The sequence below is a fragment of the Rhipicephalus sanguineus genome, chromosome 10 (genome assembly GCF_013339695.2).
Source record: "Rhipicephalus sanguineus isolate Rsan-2018 chromosome 10, BIME_Rsan_1.4, whole genome shotgun sequence".
Classification (NCBI taxonomy): domain Eukaryota; kingdom Metazoa; phylum Arthropoda; class Arachnida; order Ixodida; family Ixodidae; genus Rhipicephalus; species Rhipicephalus sanguineus.
The window spans coordinates 125,374,923-125,390,801 of NC_051185.1; positions in this window are offsets into that span (position 1 = coordinate 125,374,923).

The following is a 15,879-nucleotide window of genomic DNA, read 5'->3' on the forward strand; positions in this document are numbered from 1 at the left end:
GTTTGTCGAAGGTTTACGAACTGTCGCGCTTGTTGACACCGGTGCTGCCATATCTGTGATGAGCAGGAAACTTTGCCGCTCTCTACGAAAAGTAACGACGCCGCCTTCCGAGTTCTCGCTGAGTACAGCGAGTGCGCAACAAGTTCGACCGGTTGGAGCATGTACGGCCAGAGTCATCATTCAGGACGTATTGTATGATATGGAGTTTCTCGTGTTGGCCACGTGTTCTCACGACGTGATACTCGCATGGGATTTCTTGTCGCACCACCACGCTGTCATTGACTGCGCTCGCGCTCAGGTGGAATTTTCGGTGTTTTCCGATGCCCCGTCCACTGACACCGAACGACCTCACATTGGCAAGCTCCGTGTTGCCACCGACACTGACGTTCCTCCTCTTAGTGCCGTCATTGTCCCTGTCTATCGCAGTGAATTTTCTGGTTCCACCGTTGTGTTCGCGCCATCTGACGTTTTCAGTCGCCGCCACGGTACGTCTCTGCCATATGCTCTTCTGCCACCTCACCAAGATGCGACTGGAATTGTCGTTTGCAACTCCAGCTTATGCCCTCTCACCTTACATACTCACGAGACGCTTGGCCACGTTCACCCTGTAGACGACAATTGTATAGTGTCCATGGAATCCCACGAAACTGGCCAAAAACTTCAATTGAACGCTGTCACACCTCGTTTTACGCCGGATGACATCTCCTCGGATATATTCGACGGCTCCATCGACAGCAAGCTTCCTCCGAATCGACGCGAACAGCTTATCACCCTTCTGCATGAATTTCGAGATTCGTTCGACCTTCCGCAGAAGGCGCTGAGTCAAACGAGCACAGTTGCTCATACAATACACGCTGGAACACACCCTCCTTTTCGTCAACGGCCCTACCGGGTATCACCGATGGAACGTACTATAATTGCGGAGCAAGTCGATGACATGCTTCAGCGCGGTGTCATCACGCCTTCTTCCAGCCCCTGGTCTTCCCCTGCTGTACTAGTTAGGAAAAAGGATGGTTCGATTAGGTTTTGTGTGGACTACCGATGACTGAACAAAATTACGCGGAAAGATGTCTACCCTCTTCCCCGCATCGACGACGCCATCGATTGCCTAAAAGGTGCCGAATTCTTTTCTTCCCTGGACTTACGTTCGGGTTACTGGCAGGTCCCGATGGCAGAGTGTGACCAACCCAAAACAGCGTTCGTTACGCCAGACGGCCTATACAAATGCACGGTAATGCCATTCGGTCTGTGCAATGCACCTGCAACTTTTGAACGGATGATGGGCAGAATTTTACGCGGCCTAAAATGGCAGATATGCTTATGTTACCTTGATGATGTCGTCGTCTTTTCCCCAGGTTTTCCTACACACATCGACCGTTTGCGCACCATTCTTCAGTGCCTTACTAAGGCAAACCTTCAGCTTAATCTGAAGAAGTGCCGCTTCGGGGCCCGCCAACTCACTATAATTGGCCATGTTGTGTCAAAGGACGGAATCCTCCCGGACCCGGACAAACTTCGTGCAGCAGCCGAGTTTCCGAAGCCGACTTCACTCAAAGAACTCCGGAGCTTCATCGGCTTGTGCTCATATTTTCGTCGTTTCGTCCATAACTTTGCGTCGATAATAGCACCACTTACGAAACTACTTGCTGGCCCTGCTAATCTTTTCAATTGGACTCAAGCATCTGAGGAAGCCTTCGACACACTGCACCGCCTGCTTACGTCACCACCTATTCTGCGCCATTACGACCCAACTGCTCTGACCGAGGTGCACAGACGCTAGCGGCGTCTGTCTTGGCGCAGTACTCGCGCAACGTAAGACCGGCATTCCAGAGTACGTCGTCGCATATGCTAGCCGCGCACTCACAAAAGCGGAAGTTAAGTACTCAGTCACCGAGAAAGAGTGCCTCGCAATTGTGCGGGCGTTAAGCAAGTTTCGTCCATATTTGTACGGACAGAGTTTCGACGTCGTAACCGACCATCACGCACTCTGTTGGTTGGCTTCGCTAAAGGATCCTTCAGGTCGTCTTGGACGTTGGGCTCTTCGCCTACAAGAATTTGACATTCGCGTCATCTACCGCTCAGGACGAAAACATTCTGACGCGGACGCACTGTCCCGATCACCAGTGAGATTCAACACAGACACGCACTCAGACGCCGACTTTTCCATCTCTGCCATTTCTGTGCCAAACATGTTACTTGAGCAGCGAAAAGACCCATGGATTGCCTCGCTGCTTCACATCCTTTCCGACACTTCAGCTTCTGCATACCCTCGTGCCCTTCGCCGCCAAACCACACATTTTGAGACACGGGACGCGCTATTATACCGAAGAAGCTACCAAGCGGATGGTCGTAAATGGCTCTTGGTTATACCAAGCCACATGGGATCCAACCTATGTGCGTATTTTCATGCCGACCTGCAACATGCTCACGCTGGCGTGTTGAAAACGTACCACCGGCTCCGCCAGCGTTACTACTGACGTGCTATGTCCTTACTTTCTGTGTCCTCGTACTTTACGCGCTGTTTTGAAACCATGAAGCCTTACCAACAAGCTCAAGCCCATACCCTTTTAAAGTGCTATGTACACCTTCGTCCAAAAATACATTCGGTCCTGTCAATTATGCCAAAGACGGAAGACATTTGCCCATTCACCCGGATTACTGCAGCCTCTACCGTGTCCTGCACGTCCTTTCGACCGTGTTGGCATAGATCTGTATGGACCCTTTCTGTACATGCGGCTGGCAATCCATGGGTGATTGTCGTCGTCGAGCATCTCACTTGATACGCTGAAACAGCTCCGCTACCTTCTGCTAGTACTCGTGACGTTGCCAGTTTTGTCTTACGTCGCTTCGTCCTCCGTCACGGTGCACCACGCGAACGATAGAGGGTGTGTGTTTTTATCCGAAGTTCTTCAAGAACTCCTTCGCGCTTGCCGCACGGTTCACCGCACCTCTACAGCCTACCACCCGCAGACCAATGGTCTAACTGAGCGCTTCAATCGAACGCTGGGAGACATGCTCGCGATGCATGTCAATTCTGACCAGTCTAACTGGGACGTCGTTCTCCCATTTGTGACCTATGCGTATAATACCGCCACGCAGTCCACCACAGGCTTCTCGCCTTTCTTTCTTTTATATGGTCGTGAACCATGCGCCACCCTTGACGCTACTTTGCCTTATCGCCCGGACGGCTCCAACTTTAGCCCTGTTTCTGAAATTGTACAGCACGCTGAAGAGTGTCGTCAGTTGGCCCGCTCATTCACCTCGGACAAGCAAGCTCAAGACAAAGTACGCCATGACGGCGACCAGCAAGTCGAGACTTTCGCCGTAGGCTCACTCGTCTGGCTTCAACTGCCCTTTCACTCCCCTGGCCTGTCGTCCAAGTTTGCCCCCAAGTATCACGGTCCTTATCGCGTTGTGGAACGTCGATCTCGTGTCACGTCAGTGATCGAGGCGGTCAACCCATCTACAGGGAGGCGCCGCCTTGGTCGCGAGACTGTCCACGTGAGCCGCCTCACCATATCACGACCCGCTCCTCCTCTCGTCACCTTGACTCGCCAGGACGGCTCCTCTTTGTCGCCGCGGTAATTGTAGGGAAGGAGATCATATGCGGCAGTGGGCCACGACCTCAGCTGGGAGAGCCGAGCGCGAGCTGTTGGCGTTTGGACTGTGATTATTGTGTTGGTTTTCGCCGCCCGCCTTCAGCGCCCGTGAGCCTGCTTCTCAAGTTCTACTTGTCGCCAATAAACCCCGTTCCACTGGTAATAACGTGCAAATCATGGCAGGCATAGCATGTAAAACATGATTTACATGACATGGTCGCGGCGCGCTCGCGGTCGTTTAATGAAATGCATATATACCAAAATTGATATGAGATATTTCTGTATGACGAACGTTATGACAGGTGGTAACATGAAAATCATGACTTGTGTGTCATGTACAGCGTCACTTACTTGGCACGCTCATGGTGCGCTCGCCGCCGGTTCGGTAGCTTGATATACACCAAAATTGGTATAGCGCGAGGTGACTGTATGACGAACATGAATGACAGGTGGTAACGTGAAAATCATCACATGCATACCATATACGGCATCGTTTACATTACACTGTCTTTGTGCACTTCCGGCCGTTTTGTTAACTGGATGTATACTAAATTTGGTATGGCATGATATGGGTGTGTGACGAACATAAATTACAGGTCATGTGTTGTGTATACCAGATTCTACATGCATGCATGCATGATAACCATGGGATATATAGTGAACTAGATGTCACGACATGGATGACTTCATCTGCCTCAAAGACGAACAAGGCGATATATGCAACTGTGGTGCAACTCTACCACATAAAGTAACGTCACGCGCTACCAATATTGGTGCATATCAAGTATGCAAACCGGCCGGGGGTGCACCATGAGAATGACGTGTAAATCATGCCTTACATGACATGCGCGCCATTATTTTCATGTTACCACCTGGTATTTATGTTCGTCATACAGTCACGTCACGCAATACCGATTTTGGTGCATATCAAGCCAGCGAACCGGTCGCGAATGCACCATGAGCATGGCATGTAAATGATATGCCGTACATGACATGCGTGCCATTATTTTCATGGTACACAATGTTATTTATGTTCGTCATACAGTCACGTCACGCAATACCAATCTGTAGCAGCCAGCTTTCATCGTGCACTGATCCTTATACTCAGCCAGAAGGCGTCCGTTTTACGCCAGACATAATTACGAGCTGCCCGGCAATCATTGTTGTGCATGAACCTGCTGCGGCAACCACGCGAAACAAGCTGCACTAGTGACGCAAACATTCCCCGAAACAACATTTGCGAATTCTCAATGAAACGCTTGCCTCACGAAGGCGGGTATCACTCGTGGGAAAAAATTTTTCGCGCCGTATTCTCTGCACGCAGCCACACAGCCCGTCGCTTGGCATCCTTTGTCCCTCTGGGAATAACAAAGAGGGCTTTGCCCGTTTCCCGCCGGTTGCTGGACCCAAAAGTGCAGCATCCAGGCCTTCTTCGATGCCTCGACAGGCTTGCGATGAAGTGACAAAACGATACGGGATATCGTGATGTTCCTGCACGCTTTTCTGAGGCTATAAAAACAACCGCCCTACAAAGCGCCGTTCGTCGGCGGCCGAGAGACACTAGCGAGGCGAGCGAGCTGGCCCTTTATGTGGCGAAGCCACTGAAAGGGTGCGGCGGCGAAGAGAAAACGAACACGGTACTTTTCCCGTTCCAGTGACTTTACCCGCGCCCCTTGCAGCAGCGCCCCTGGCGGCATCGGCGCGCAGAGGGCTCTCTGGCAAGGAAAACGCGCTCGGCTCAGCACACCTCCCCATTCTTTGGTTTAGTTTGGTTTGGTTTGGTTTGCTTTATTCAAGGCAAAATTGAACAAGATTGCCTTGGGGGACACGACTAAAGGCTAAGTAAATGCCTGACTGGGTCGTGCCACCCTGGCAGCAAAGCAGAAACATACAGTATGTACAGTACGCAGAAAATTACAACATCACGTGTTATCTTACACGGGTACCATAGTGGAACAGAACTACCAGAAGTGTGACTAAAAGCATAGAAATATAAACAGAGTCCTTATACGAGTGGTGGCAAATACAAACTAATGCATGTTTTTTGTCAAATAAATAACAAGAAACTTCTTGACTAGGATTTCGAGTTGCTCTACAAGACAAATTAGAGTATAACAAACAAACAACAGGCAAAGGGACAATAATGAACAAGGTGTATCGAGTACAAAACATCAATGAATAACAAATTTTAAAAATCAAGAAAAGCATCACTTTGTTCAACTAGAAACTCTTTTGTCATTTTTTTAATTGCTCTAGCTGAAGTTCTATCTTCCAGTAAATGTGGTATAGTTGGGTGTTTGTTTAATATGTCTGGAATTTGTGAAGCTAATCGTTGGTCACCGTAGTTCGTTCGTGATCTATATTTGTATATTAAGCTCTGTCTCAGCTCCTATGGTGTTTGTTTCACATAATATGTATCCAAGAATAGTGATGTATTTAGTCTATACTGGTGTAATATCTCTAGACAAAGCTTCTGTCTGTATAACAGTTTTATAGGCAATACTTTGTACATTTTAAAATATGGTCGAGCGCTTTCGCAAAGGGGAGTGTTAGATATTGCACGTATAGCACGCTTTTGTAATATCAACAGAGAATTAAGGTTTGTGGCAGTCGTTGTGAGCCACACCAAGGAGCAGTATGTTAGTCGTGAATGTACTAGAGCGTAGTAAATTTGTAGCTTGACATTTGTTGGGACGTAGTATCTCAGTCTATTTAAAATGCCGATTCTCCTGGAAAGATGTTTTTTTATCCAACATCACCACTAGGAAACTGAGGGTGAGGATCTTCTGGCAAAATTGAATGAAATTGCGAAACAAATCGATCGAGCCACCCTAACTAAGCTATCGCCAAACACATAATAAAACCTACATGAACGCGCCTTTTATGCTTCTCACTTTCCTCTCACAGTGTTGTTGGATAGATACATGGATGCTATGAGCGTCCTTTCATAACGGGGTGGTGGCATATGTACCACCAGGCTCGATAAAAAGAATGAGCTTCGTTGCGTCTGCAATTAGCTGCGGCAACGCGCCGTTACTACGACCATCCGATTCGGCGCGTTTCGAATAAAGTCTAATTTCGTGAACGCTTTAGCATACCGCGAGATGGCCGCTTTAGCGAAAGCCTCGATCACAGCATCCATCTATATCGAAAAATAGCTCTCCGGCGCTCGCCTGGCTGTCGCGCGAGGTGGCCGCTTTAGCGAAAGCCTCGCACATAGCATCCATCTATACCGAAAAATAGCTCTCCGGCGCTCGCCTGGCTGTCGCACGAGGTGGCCGCTTTAGCGAAAGCCTCGCTCATAGCATCCATCTATATCGAAAAATAGCTCTGCTACGCTCGCCTGGCTGTCGCGCGAGGTGGCCGCTTTAGCGAAAGCCTCGCTCATAGCATCCACCTATATCGAAAAATAGCTCTCCGGCGCTCGCCTGGCTGTCGCGCGAGGTGGCCGCTTTAGCGAAAGCCTCGCTCATAGCATCCATCTATATCGAAAAATAGCTCTCCGGGGCTCGCCTGGCTGTCGTGCGAGGTGGCCCCTTTAGCGAAAGCCTCGCTCATAGCATCCATCTATATCGAAAAATAGCTCTCCGGCGCTCGCCTGGCTGTCGCGCGAGGTGGCCGCTTTAGCGAAAGCCTCGCTCATAGCATCCATCTATATCGAAAAATAGCTCTCCGGCGCTCGCCTGGCTGTCGCGCGAGGTGGCCCCTTTAGCGAAAGCCTCGCTCATAGCATCCATCTATATCGAAAAATAGCTCTCCGGCGCTCGCCTGGCTGTCGCGCGAGGTGGCCGCTTTAGCGAAAGCCTCGCTCATAGCATCCATCTATATCGAAAAATAGCTCTCCGGCCCTCGCCTGGCTGTCGCGCGAGGTGGCCGCTTTAGCGAAAGCCTCGCTCATAGCATCCATCTATATCGAAAAATAGCTCTCCGGCGCTCGCCTGGCTGTCGCGCGAGGTGGCCGCTTTAGCGAAAGCCTCGCTCATAGCATCCATCTATATCGAAAAATAGCTCTCCGGCCCTCGCCTGGCTGTCGCGCGAGGTGGCCGCTTTAGCGAAAGCCTCGCTCATAGCATCCATCTATATCGAAAAATAGCTCTCCGGCGCTCGCCTGGCTGTCGCGCGAGGTGGCCGCTTTAGCGAAAGCCTCGCTCATAGCATCCATCTATATCGAAAAATAGCTCTCCTACACTCTTAATCAAATCCTGGCTAACTCATGCCATGTAGGCGGGACGCTTCGAAAAATCCCGGCTATAGTAGGCCTTCGAAAAGGAGTTAGCCGTGACAAGTGTATATAAAAAACGTGCACCCTTCACCGCCGCCTTATAGACGGCCTGCAGTATTAGTGGCGCGTCGGTGTGGGCCGCGTAAGTGAGAATCCTGGCTACAGCTCAGCGTATGCTGCCGCGTGTTATAACTTGTCGGCGCAAGTGTCGGTGTATACGTATGCGCCGAGACAGCGTCAGCCGCAAAGGCGAGCTATGCTGCGAGGAGGTATACGCATGGAGCTAACTAGACGCGCTCTCTCTTGCGTGCGTGAGAGAGAATAGGGGCTGCTACGCTCTCCGTTGCACTCCGCTTCTGCTGTTTTTGCGCAGAGAAATGAAAGGAAGGAGGTAAAAACGAGAGTTCGAAGACATTGTGCGACGGGAAGGGGGTTGAGTTTTTGGCGCGATATGAGTTAGTTCTAGCGCATTCCACGACAGCGGCGGATGTTTGATAGGTTGGTGTGGTTTGTTGAGCGTGCCGCGTGGGCCGATGCTCGGCCGCCATTGAAGAGTTCTCTTATCTCAATATTGAGGGGGTGTTGCGAGGACATAGCGACATCCCCTTGCACGTACAATACACGCAAGCTGTTGACGCAGGATTACACGACGCTTTCGCGCCATTTATGTCTAGCTGGTGCGCACACTGCGGACGCAGCCCGGCGCATCATACCTGCCTGGGTGAGTGCTGTTCTTACTTCACATATATGTTCATGCTGTTAGCGTTCACATTGTTGCATGCTTGCGCTTATGTATATGAATGACGGCATTGAACTGCTAGAATATTCTTTCGACGGCTTTTGAAATAACTATACGAATGTGCGTACGAGTAACTATACGAGTATACGAGTACTTATCTTTGTTGTAATCGTCATCCGTCTCTATAGTCGCGCACGTGTTGTCGTGCTGCTCGCAAATATTGTGAACTCTCATACAGTTCAGACGCTTTCGTCGATCTTGACAGGTGTCACTGAGATAATCACTTCGTCTTGCTTGACAAGTTGTGTAATTTTAGCTCTCGCATGGCTCCTTATCCCTCGGCTAGCAACTGTTCTCTGCATTTATAGTCAATGATACAACGCGGCATTAAAAGCAAGCATATTTTGCTAGCTGTTGAATGATGTTAGGATCTGCTTTCATGGTAGGTCGTTATACTTCGCATTTATATTTCTTTTTTTACCTTTGGGAAGCGGAAACACTTTTCCACAATCAAAAATAAAACTGCACTTACGAGTGCCGAAGACGTCAGTACCGTTTCATGGGATCAGGCGCTCATAGATACGACTCGCAGCATGTCTTGTTTTTAGGAGGCAAAATCAGCAATTTCACTTTCTGAATAGCGACAGTCTTTAAAACGCGGTTTGCAGCCTAATTTCTAACATGTTTTAAAGCCAGCCTCATTCATGTTCGTGAATACATGTGCATTTACTGTGCTCCTTCACTGATTTCCGTGGTTTTCGATCACATTTGCCCATTGGTTTTATGCAGTGCCAAGTCAAGTGTGGGCAAGTACATCAGTGCATCATGCACCGGCTGTGACGCCTGTGCAAACGGCAGATCTCGACGAAGGTAAAGTAATGCGTCATATCTAATTTAGGCGTTAGCTAGTTGATGGCATCTTTGTTCTCTCATCTATCATTTCATGCGATGCAACAGCCATATATAACCGTGGTTGTATAAAAGTACTGTTGTTCTCGTTGGCAGCTTATTATTTATGTTAAATTGCTCATTCTAAATGTTATTACAGAGAAGTGAAGTGCGTACAGCAGTCGTAATAAGGGATATAATTCTCGTTCATCCTCGTGTTAGTATACACAGAATTTGAATACGTTTCCAGGTGACAAAACCTTCTGACACAAGAGCCAGGCGCAATTTTATCGAGCAACTGGCCAGGAGCTCACACCCTGCAGGGTCTCCAGCAGCAGCAAGCAGCAGCAACACCGGCCGTGGTGTTGTTTACAATGCCGTAACTGAGCATATACGATCTTTCTTTGTGTTTTTTTATTCTTTTTTGTGTGCGTGTGTGTTTCACTCCCATCTAAATATCGCAGCCGAGCATTGACCCGCCGCAGCGAACTAATTTTTAATCATTCATTGGCTCCTACCATTCAAATATTCGCCGTTACTGGCATTCCCCTGGTATTAAGAAAATTCGTTTGCAATATTGTGCAATAGTGTGCAACCAAATTTCAAGCCAAGTTTACCTGCCACTTTATTTACTTAACGAATGAATCGTGAGTCTATTGTTAAACTGCTTTCCTTGTACGTGATTCTCATCAAATTGCGGCTGTGCTGTGGTTTTGACTTGCAGCCGACATTCGAAACAGAGCTTCACTTTTAAGAAAAACTGGAAGTTTCATGGAGAAGTTCAACAAGGTCAAAGTCATACTCGGTCAGATGTGCAATGCCCGCATGTATTTCGTGGAGATCGATGGGTACATCTGAGGAAATCATACTAAGCTTTCTCTCATAAATTTAGTAAGTTTATGGTTAAAACGCTATAACAAAGCTTCATTAGCAACTTCTGAAAACACTTTCATATTTGTAACTTTTGTGACGCTGTCTACACAAAATTCGACAAGGTGCATAACAGATTGGAAACGTCCAATTTACCAGGTAGAAGTTTTTGTGTGATGGGCGAAAACACTAGGTGATCTATGAACATAACGTCGCATGTGTCCTCTGCTTTTCTTTTTTTTTTTTCCGTCAGGATGACATGCCAACAGGCCGCCCATCACCTGACCGCTGAATTTGGAGGGAATACGACAACAAGGCGTTCTACTGCGATCAAGTGCAAGAGAAAGTGAAACCTTCGGTTGGCACACTTATAGAGAAAGCCCTTATTCGGTGCTTGACGATGTACTATGTTAAGGACCTCACATAGCCAGATGGGTATGCTCAATACTTCGTCTTGTGCAGAGTATTATGAACCCAGTTTTTTCCCAGGTGTTTTGCCGGCGGGAAGCTGCTGAAGACACATTGAAAAGATCAAAGGTATTCGTTAAGCACCAGAATATATTTGTCCGAAAAAAAAAACATCGGATGGCACGTTCATCGTTTCCTTCAGCGCTGAGCATTGCTTTTAGCGCGGTTTGTATTTCTTTACAATAAATAATTATTTTTTGCACCTGAGCAGTACCTGTTTCTCGCATGCTTATACTCGCTAGACACAGCGGGTACGCTTGAACTATGAAGCTGGTATGGTCCGTGAAGTCATTCTCAACCGAAATGATTCCGCTGAACGGTACATTTATGGGGAACGTGGTGCGTCTATGCTTTAAACGCCGCTACTAAAAAAAACAATGCGAATTTTTATACGCATGTCTAAATACACTGCATGCTTATAGTTTCCAAGCTCACTGCTAAAGGTCAATCTAGGTAACCATCAAGGGGGAACTGAGCGCGAAAACGCTCCTATGTGATGTAATCGGTTCACGTTGAAAAATCCTTGTGCTTAAAATGAGGTAGTATTAGAATACGGTAACCAGAGCTTCGTGTGCACAATTTCTTGTGTTTGTTGCCACTGCGCAACTGTCAGACTAAACACTGGTATACACACGTTACTTTCCGAATACAATATAGCGTACGTGCCCAGCCAACGCAACGTGTGCGTACACAATTCTAAAACTCTGTTAGCCAACAATCAACAACTACACGGCCTGCCACTTGACGTCAAGGGAGTCCGCATTAGGGATACCGCAACCTGACTGCTTTCTTCCTTCTTGTGCATGCCACAAACACACAAAAATAGTAATGAAGACGCTGGATAGGATCAATGGGGGATTAGTGAAGAGACCTTCGTCCTCAAGTGGACATAAGATAGGTTGGTAGTGATAAAAAACAAAATGCTTCCTTGGACAAATGCCCGAATCGTTTGCCGCGAAATGTAATCTAATTTAACGTTCTACTATTAGTAACTGCATGCTGTCGAAATCAAGTGCAGGCAGTAGAGCTTCCACGAGGTGTTCTAGATTTCGCAAAACCGTTCAACATTTTCTCCTAAATCCGCGGTAAGCAATGCCTAAGTCTGGCAAACAATATTTGCATAATTAAATGACCTCTGGAACGTACATATGGGCCAGCGCGAAGCGCGCACGCCGGTGTGTGTACCTCGTATAACATCGCTGCATTGGCTTAAAAAGTTCAGAAATCGTTAAACACTCCATGTTCGACAAATGGCCAGTCTACGTTAACTTTCTTGCGATATGTCATAATTTAGCAGTTTAAGTTCCTCCTGACGACTGCCACAGTGGGGCGCAACCGCTTTGCATGTGCGCAATAAAAAAAAAATCTAACTTGCACCAAAAGTTGCATCTTTCGTAGACCGTACCTTGTCTTTTAGCATCTGCGCATAGCTCTGGAACACAAGAACCTATTACTCGATGGTGGCAAATTAATTTTCTATTAATGCAGCACTATACTACGTTCTGGATTTCTGCTGTACGCAACGCGTCTCAGTAATCCACACATAAAAAATTAGGTGCGTGTATACGTAAAAAACTCCAGAAGGCTATCCCATGCAGTCTAGCACAACAAACATTGCCCAGTCGCGCGTGCATGCAAATGCAGCTGTGTGGATGTAGCTCGTAAATGTTTGCGTGTATTAATCACGGCGAGATTTGTCAAACATTTATCAAAAGGTGAAACTTTACAAGGCACTGCATGCCCATGAAAGTGCCTTTCGCACCAATACTATACTTAGTACAGAAAATGTTCCAGAAAATGTTTCAGTAAACTTATGTGAAAAATATAGCAGCTTTGAGATGAGTGTGAAGTGATTTAAATAGCGCAGCGGGACCGCTATACCAGCGTCAATCCAGACGTTCTCAAAAATATGGCCACTGATGGTGTCCTAACAGAACGCCACAAATATTTCTGCGATAAGTACTGCCGGATATAAGATCCAGTCCATGTTAGCATCAAATTCCTGCCTGCGCACTGCGTGCCTAAGAACGGTGAACCGCGAGCCGCGTCTCCAGCGTGCACAGCCCAATTCACGAGTCACGTATGTCGCGCGAGTGGCGTCCAACATAAACGGCATTTCCTCCGGGGCGCAGTCGGAGGAAGCTGCATGCAATCAGCGCCAGCTCCTCGCTTCCATGGTCGATGCAACGTCGCCCACATTTTTTATTGAAGCTAAAATAATGCCTACTGGAATAGTGTCATTCATTTGAGGAGTAGCGACGTGAACTATCCAACGTTTAGAGCTAAGATGAGTTCCTTTACAAGTGAAGTTCATCTGCAGTGCGTGCACGGCGTACCGCAGCTGCTCGGGCGTGTTCGCATATTGTTATACGGCTGACAATACCACGATTATCAGCGCATGTTCATCTCAGTGTGTAATTATTACGGGGAGAGGGTCGATCCAACGACGGTAACAAGTAAAACATCCTGGCATATGAGCCTGAGCGGTTTGTTCTGAAGCACGGTCCTACGGCTTCGAAATAAAGTGAATAGGCTTAGTGACGATATCGGCTACCGGCCCGGTAACCGTCGGCGGTGAAGCGGCCAGCGACGTTACTGAGAACGCGGCGATTCTCCGTCGGTAATCGGCTACGCCGCTGTGCGGTTGGCGCGGATGGATTCCGAGCACACGTTCCACGGCAAGCGAATCTTGACGTTGAAAACTCGTTCTATCCACGAAAGGCAACAGGCTGACGGCTAACATCAATAGAACTTGGGTATTATGCGCGCCAAGATTCTTTAGATGTCACGGAGGCGCCAGTGCCGAATATATGCGGAACAGTTTTACCTTTGTACCAAGCCCGCAAATTCGCTTCAAGCAAGCTCCCAGCAATAACTTGAGTGACCCCATATATATTTTAACGAATGTCATTTAAAAAATGCCTCCTTGCGTATCAGTGAACGCTACATTTTAATACGACCTCCACTGCACTAATACGCCAGAGCACGTAGTGACGCATTGGTGCATATAAACCCCCGTTCTTTTACCATAGTGGCCGCGGCGTGATGTGGTGTAGTGGTTAGCGTACGCGCTTGGTGACCGAGTGTTCGCGAGTTCGAATCCGCGTGTGTTTACTGTGAATTTTTCTGTGGTTTACTTCTGAATGTAACATGTGTACATGGATTATGTATGTCATAAAATGTGTGTCTAAGCCTCCAAATCCCAGCATAGAGTTTAAAAGGTGACCTAAAATCAATTTCTCTTTTCGCCGCTTCGTACACCGCCTATAGCTAGGATGCACCGCAGCTGGGACGCACAGTGGTAGGATTCTCCGTAGCCAGGACAGCTGGTCACGTGGAACGAGGAGATGTCTATAGCCGGCCTTCAACTAGCCGGGATTCGAGACGAAAAATCTCCGGCCTATATTGAGTGCCGCCTATGAGATGAGCCGCTAAGAAAGCTACTACGCCGAGGGACGGCCACGGGTGGCACCGCCTACAGGTTGTGCCGGCTAAACAGACAGTCTATAGGCGTTAGATTTTTCGTCTCGTTTCCGGGCTATAGACTGCCACTATAAGCAGGACCATGATTAAGAGTGTACGCTCGCCTGGCTGTCGCGCGAGGTGGCCGCTTTAGCCAAAGCCTCGCTAATAGCATCCATCTATATCGAAAAATAGCTCTCCTACACTCGCCTGGCTGTCGCGCGAGGTGGCCGCTTTAGCGAAAGCCTCGCTAATAGCATCCATCTATATCGAAAAATACCTCTCCGGCGCTCGCCTGGCTGTCGCGCGAGGTGGCCGCTTTAGCGAAAGCCTCGCTCATGGCATCCATCTATATCGAAAAATAGCTCTCCGGCGCTCGCCTGGCTGTCGCGCGAGGTGGCCGCTTTAGCGAAAGCCTCGCTCATAGCATCCATCTATATCGTAAAATAGCTCTCCCATGCTCGATTGCCTGTCGCGCGAGGTGGCCGCTTTAGCGAAAGCCTCGCCCATAGCATCCATCTATATCGAAAAATAGCACTCCTACGCTCGCCTGGCTGTCGCGCGAGGTGGCCGCTTTAGCGAAAGCCTCGCTCATAGCATCCATCTATATCGAAAAATAGCACTCCTACGCTCTCCTGGCTGTCGCGCGAGGTGGCCGCTTTAGCGAAAGCCTCGCTCATAGCATCCATCTATATCGAAAAATAGCTCTCCGGCGCTCGCCTGGCTGTCGCGCGAGGTGGCCGCTTTAGCGAAAGCCTCGCTCATAGCATCCATCTATATCGTAAAATAGCTCTCCGGCGCTCGCCTGGCTGTCGCGCGAGGTGGCCGCTTTAGCGAAAGCCTCGCTCATAGCATCCATCTATATCGAAAAATAGCACTCCTACGCTCGCCTGGCTGTCGCGCGAGGTGGCCGCTTTAGCGAAAGCCTCGCTCATAGCATCCATCTATATCGAAAAATAGCACTCCTACGCTCTCCTGGCTGTCGCGCGAGGTGGCCGCTTTAGCGAAAGCCTCGCTCATAGCATCCATCTATATCGAAAAATAGCTCTCCGGCGCTCGCCTGGCTGTCGCGCGAGGTGGCCGCTTTAGCGAAAGCCTCGCTCATAGCATCCATCTATATCGTAAAATAGCTCTCCCATGCTCGATTGCCTGTCGCGCGAGGTGGCCGCTTTAGCGAAAGCCTCGCCCATAGCATCCATCTATATCGAAAAATAGCACTCCTACGCTCGCCTGGCTGTCGCGCGAGGTGGCCGCTTTAGCGAAAGCCTCGCTCATAGCATCCATCTATATCGAAAAATAGCACTCCTACGCTCTCCTGGCTGTCGCGCGAGGTGGCCGCTTTAGCGAAAGCCTCGCTCATAGCATCCATCTATATCGAAAAATAGCTCTCCGGCGCTCGCCTGGCTGTCGCGCGAGGTGGCCGCTTTAGCGAAAGCCTCGCTCATAGCATCCATCTATATCGTAAAATAGCTCTCCGGCGCTCGCCTGGCTGTCGCGCGAGGTGGCCGCTTTAGCGAAAGCCTCGCTCATAGCATCCATCTATATCGAAAAATAGCACTCCTACGCTCGCCTGGCTGTCGCGCGAGGTGGCCGCTTTAGCGAAAGCCTCGCTCATAGCATCCATCTATATC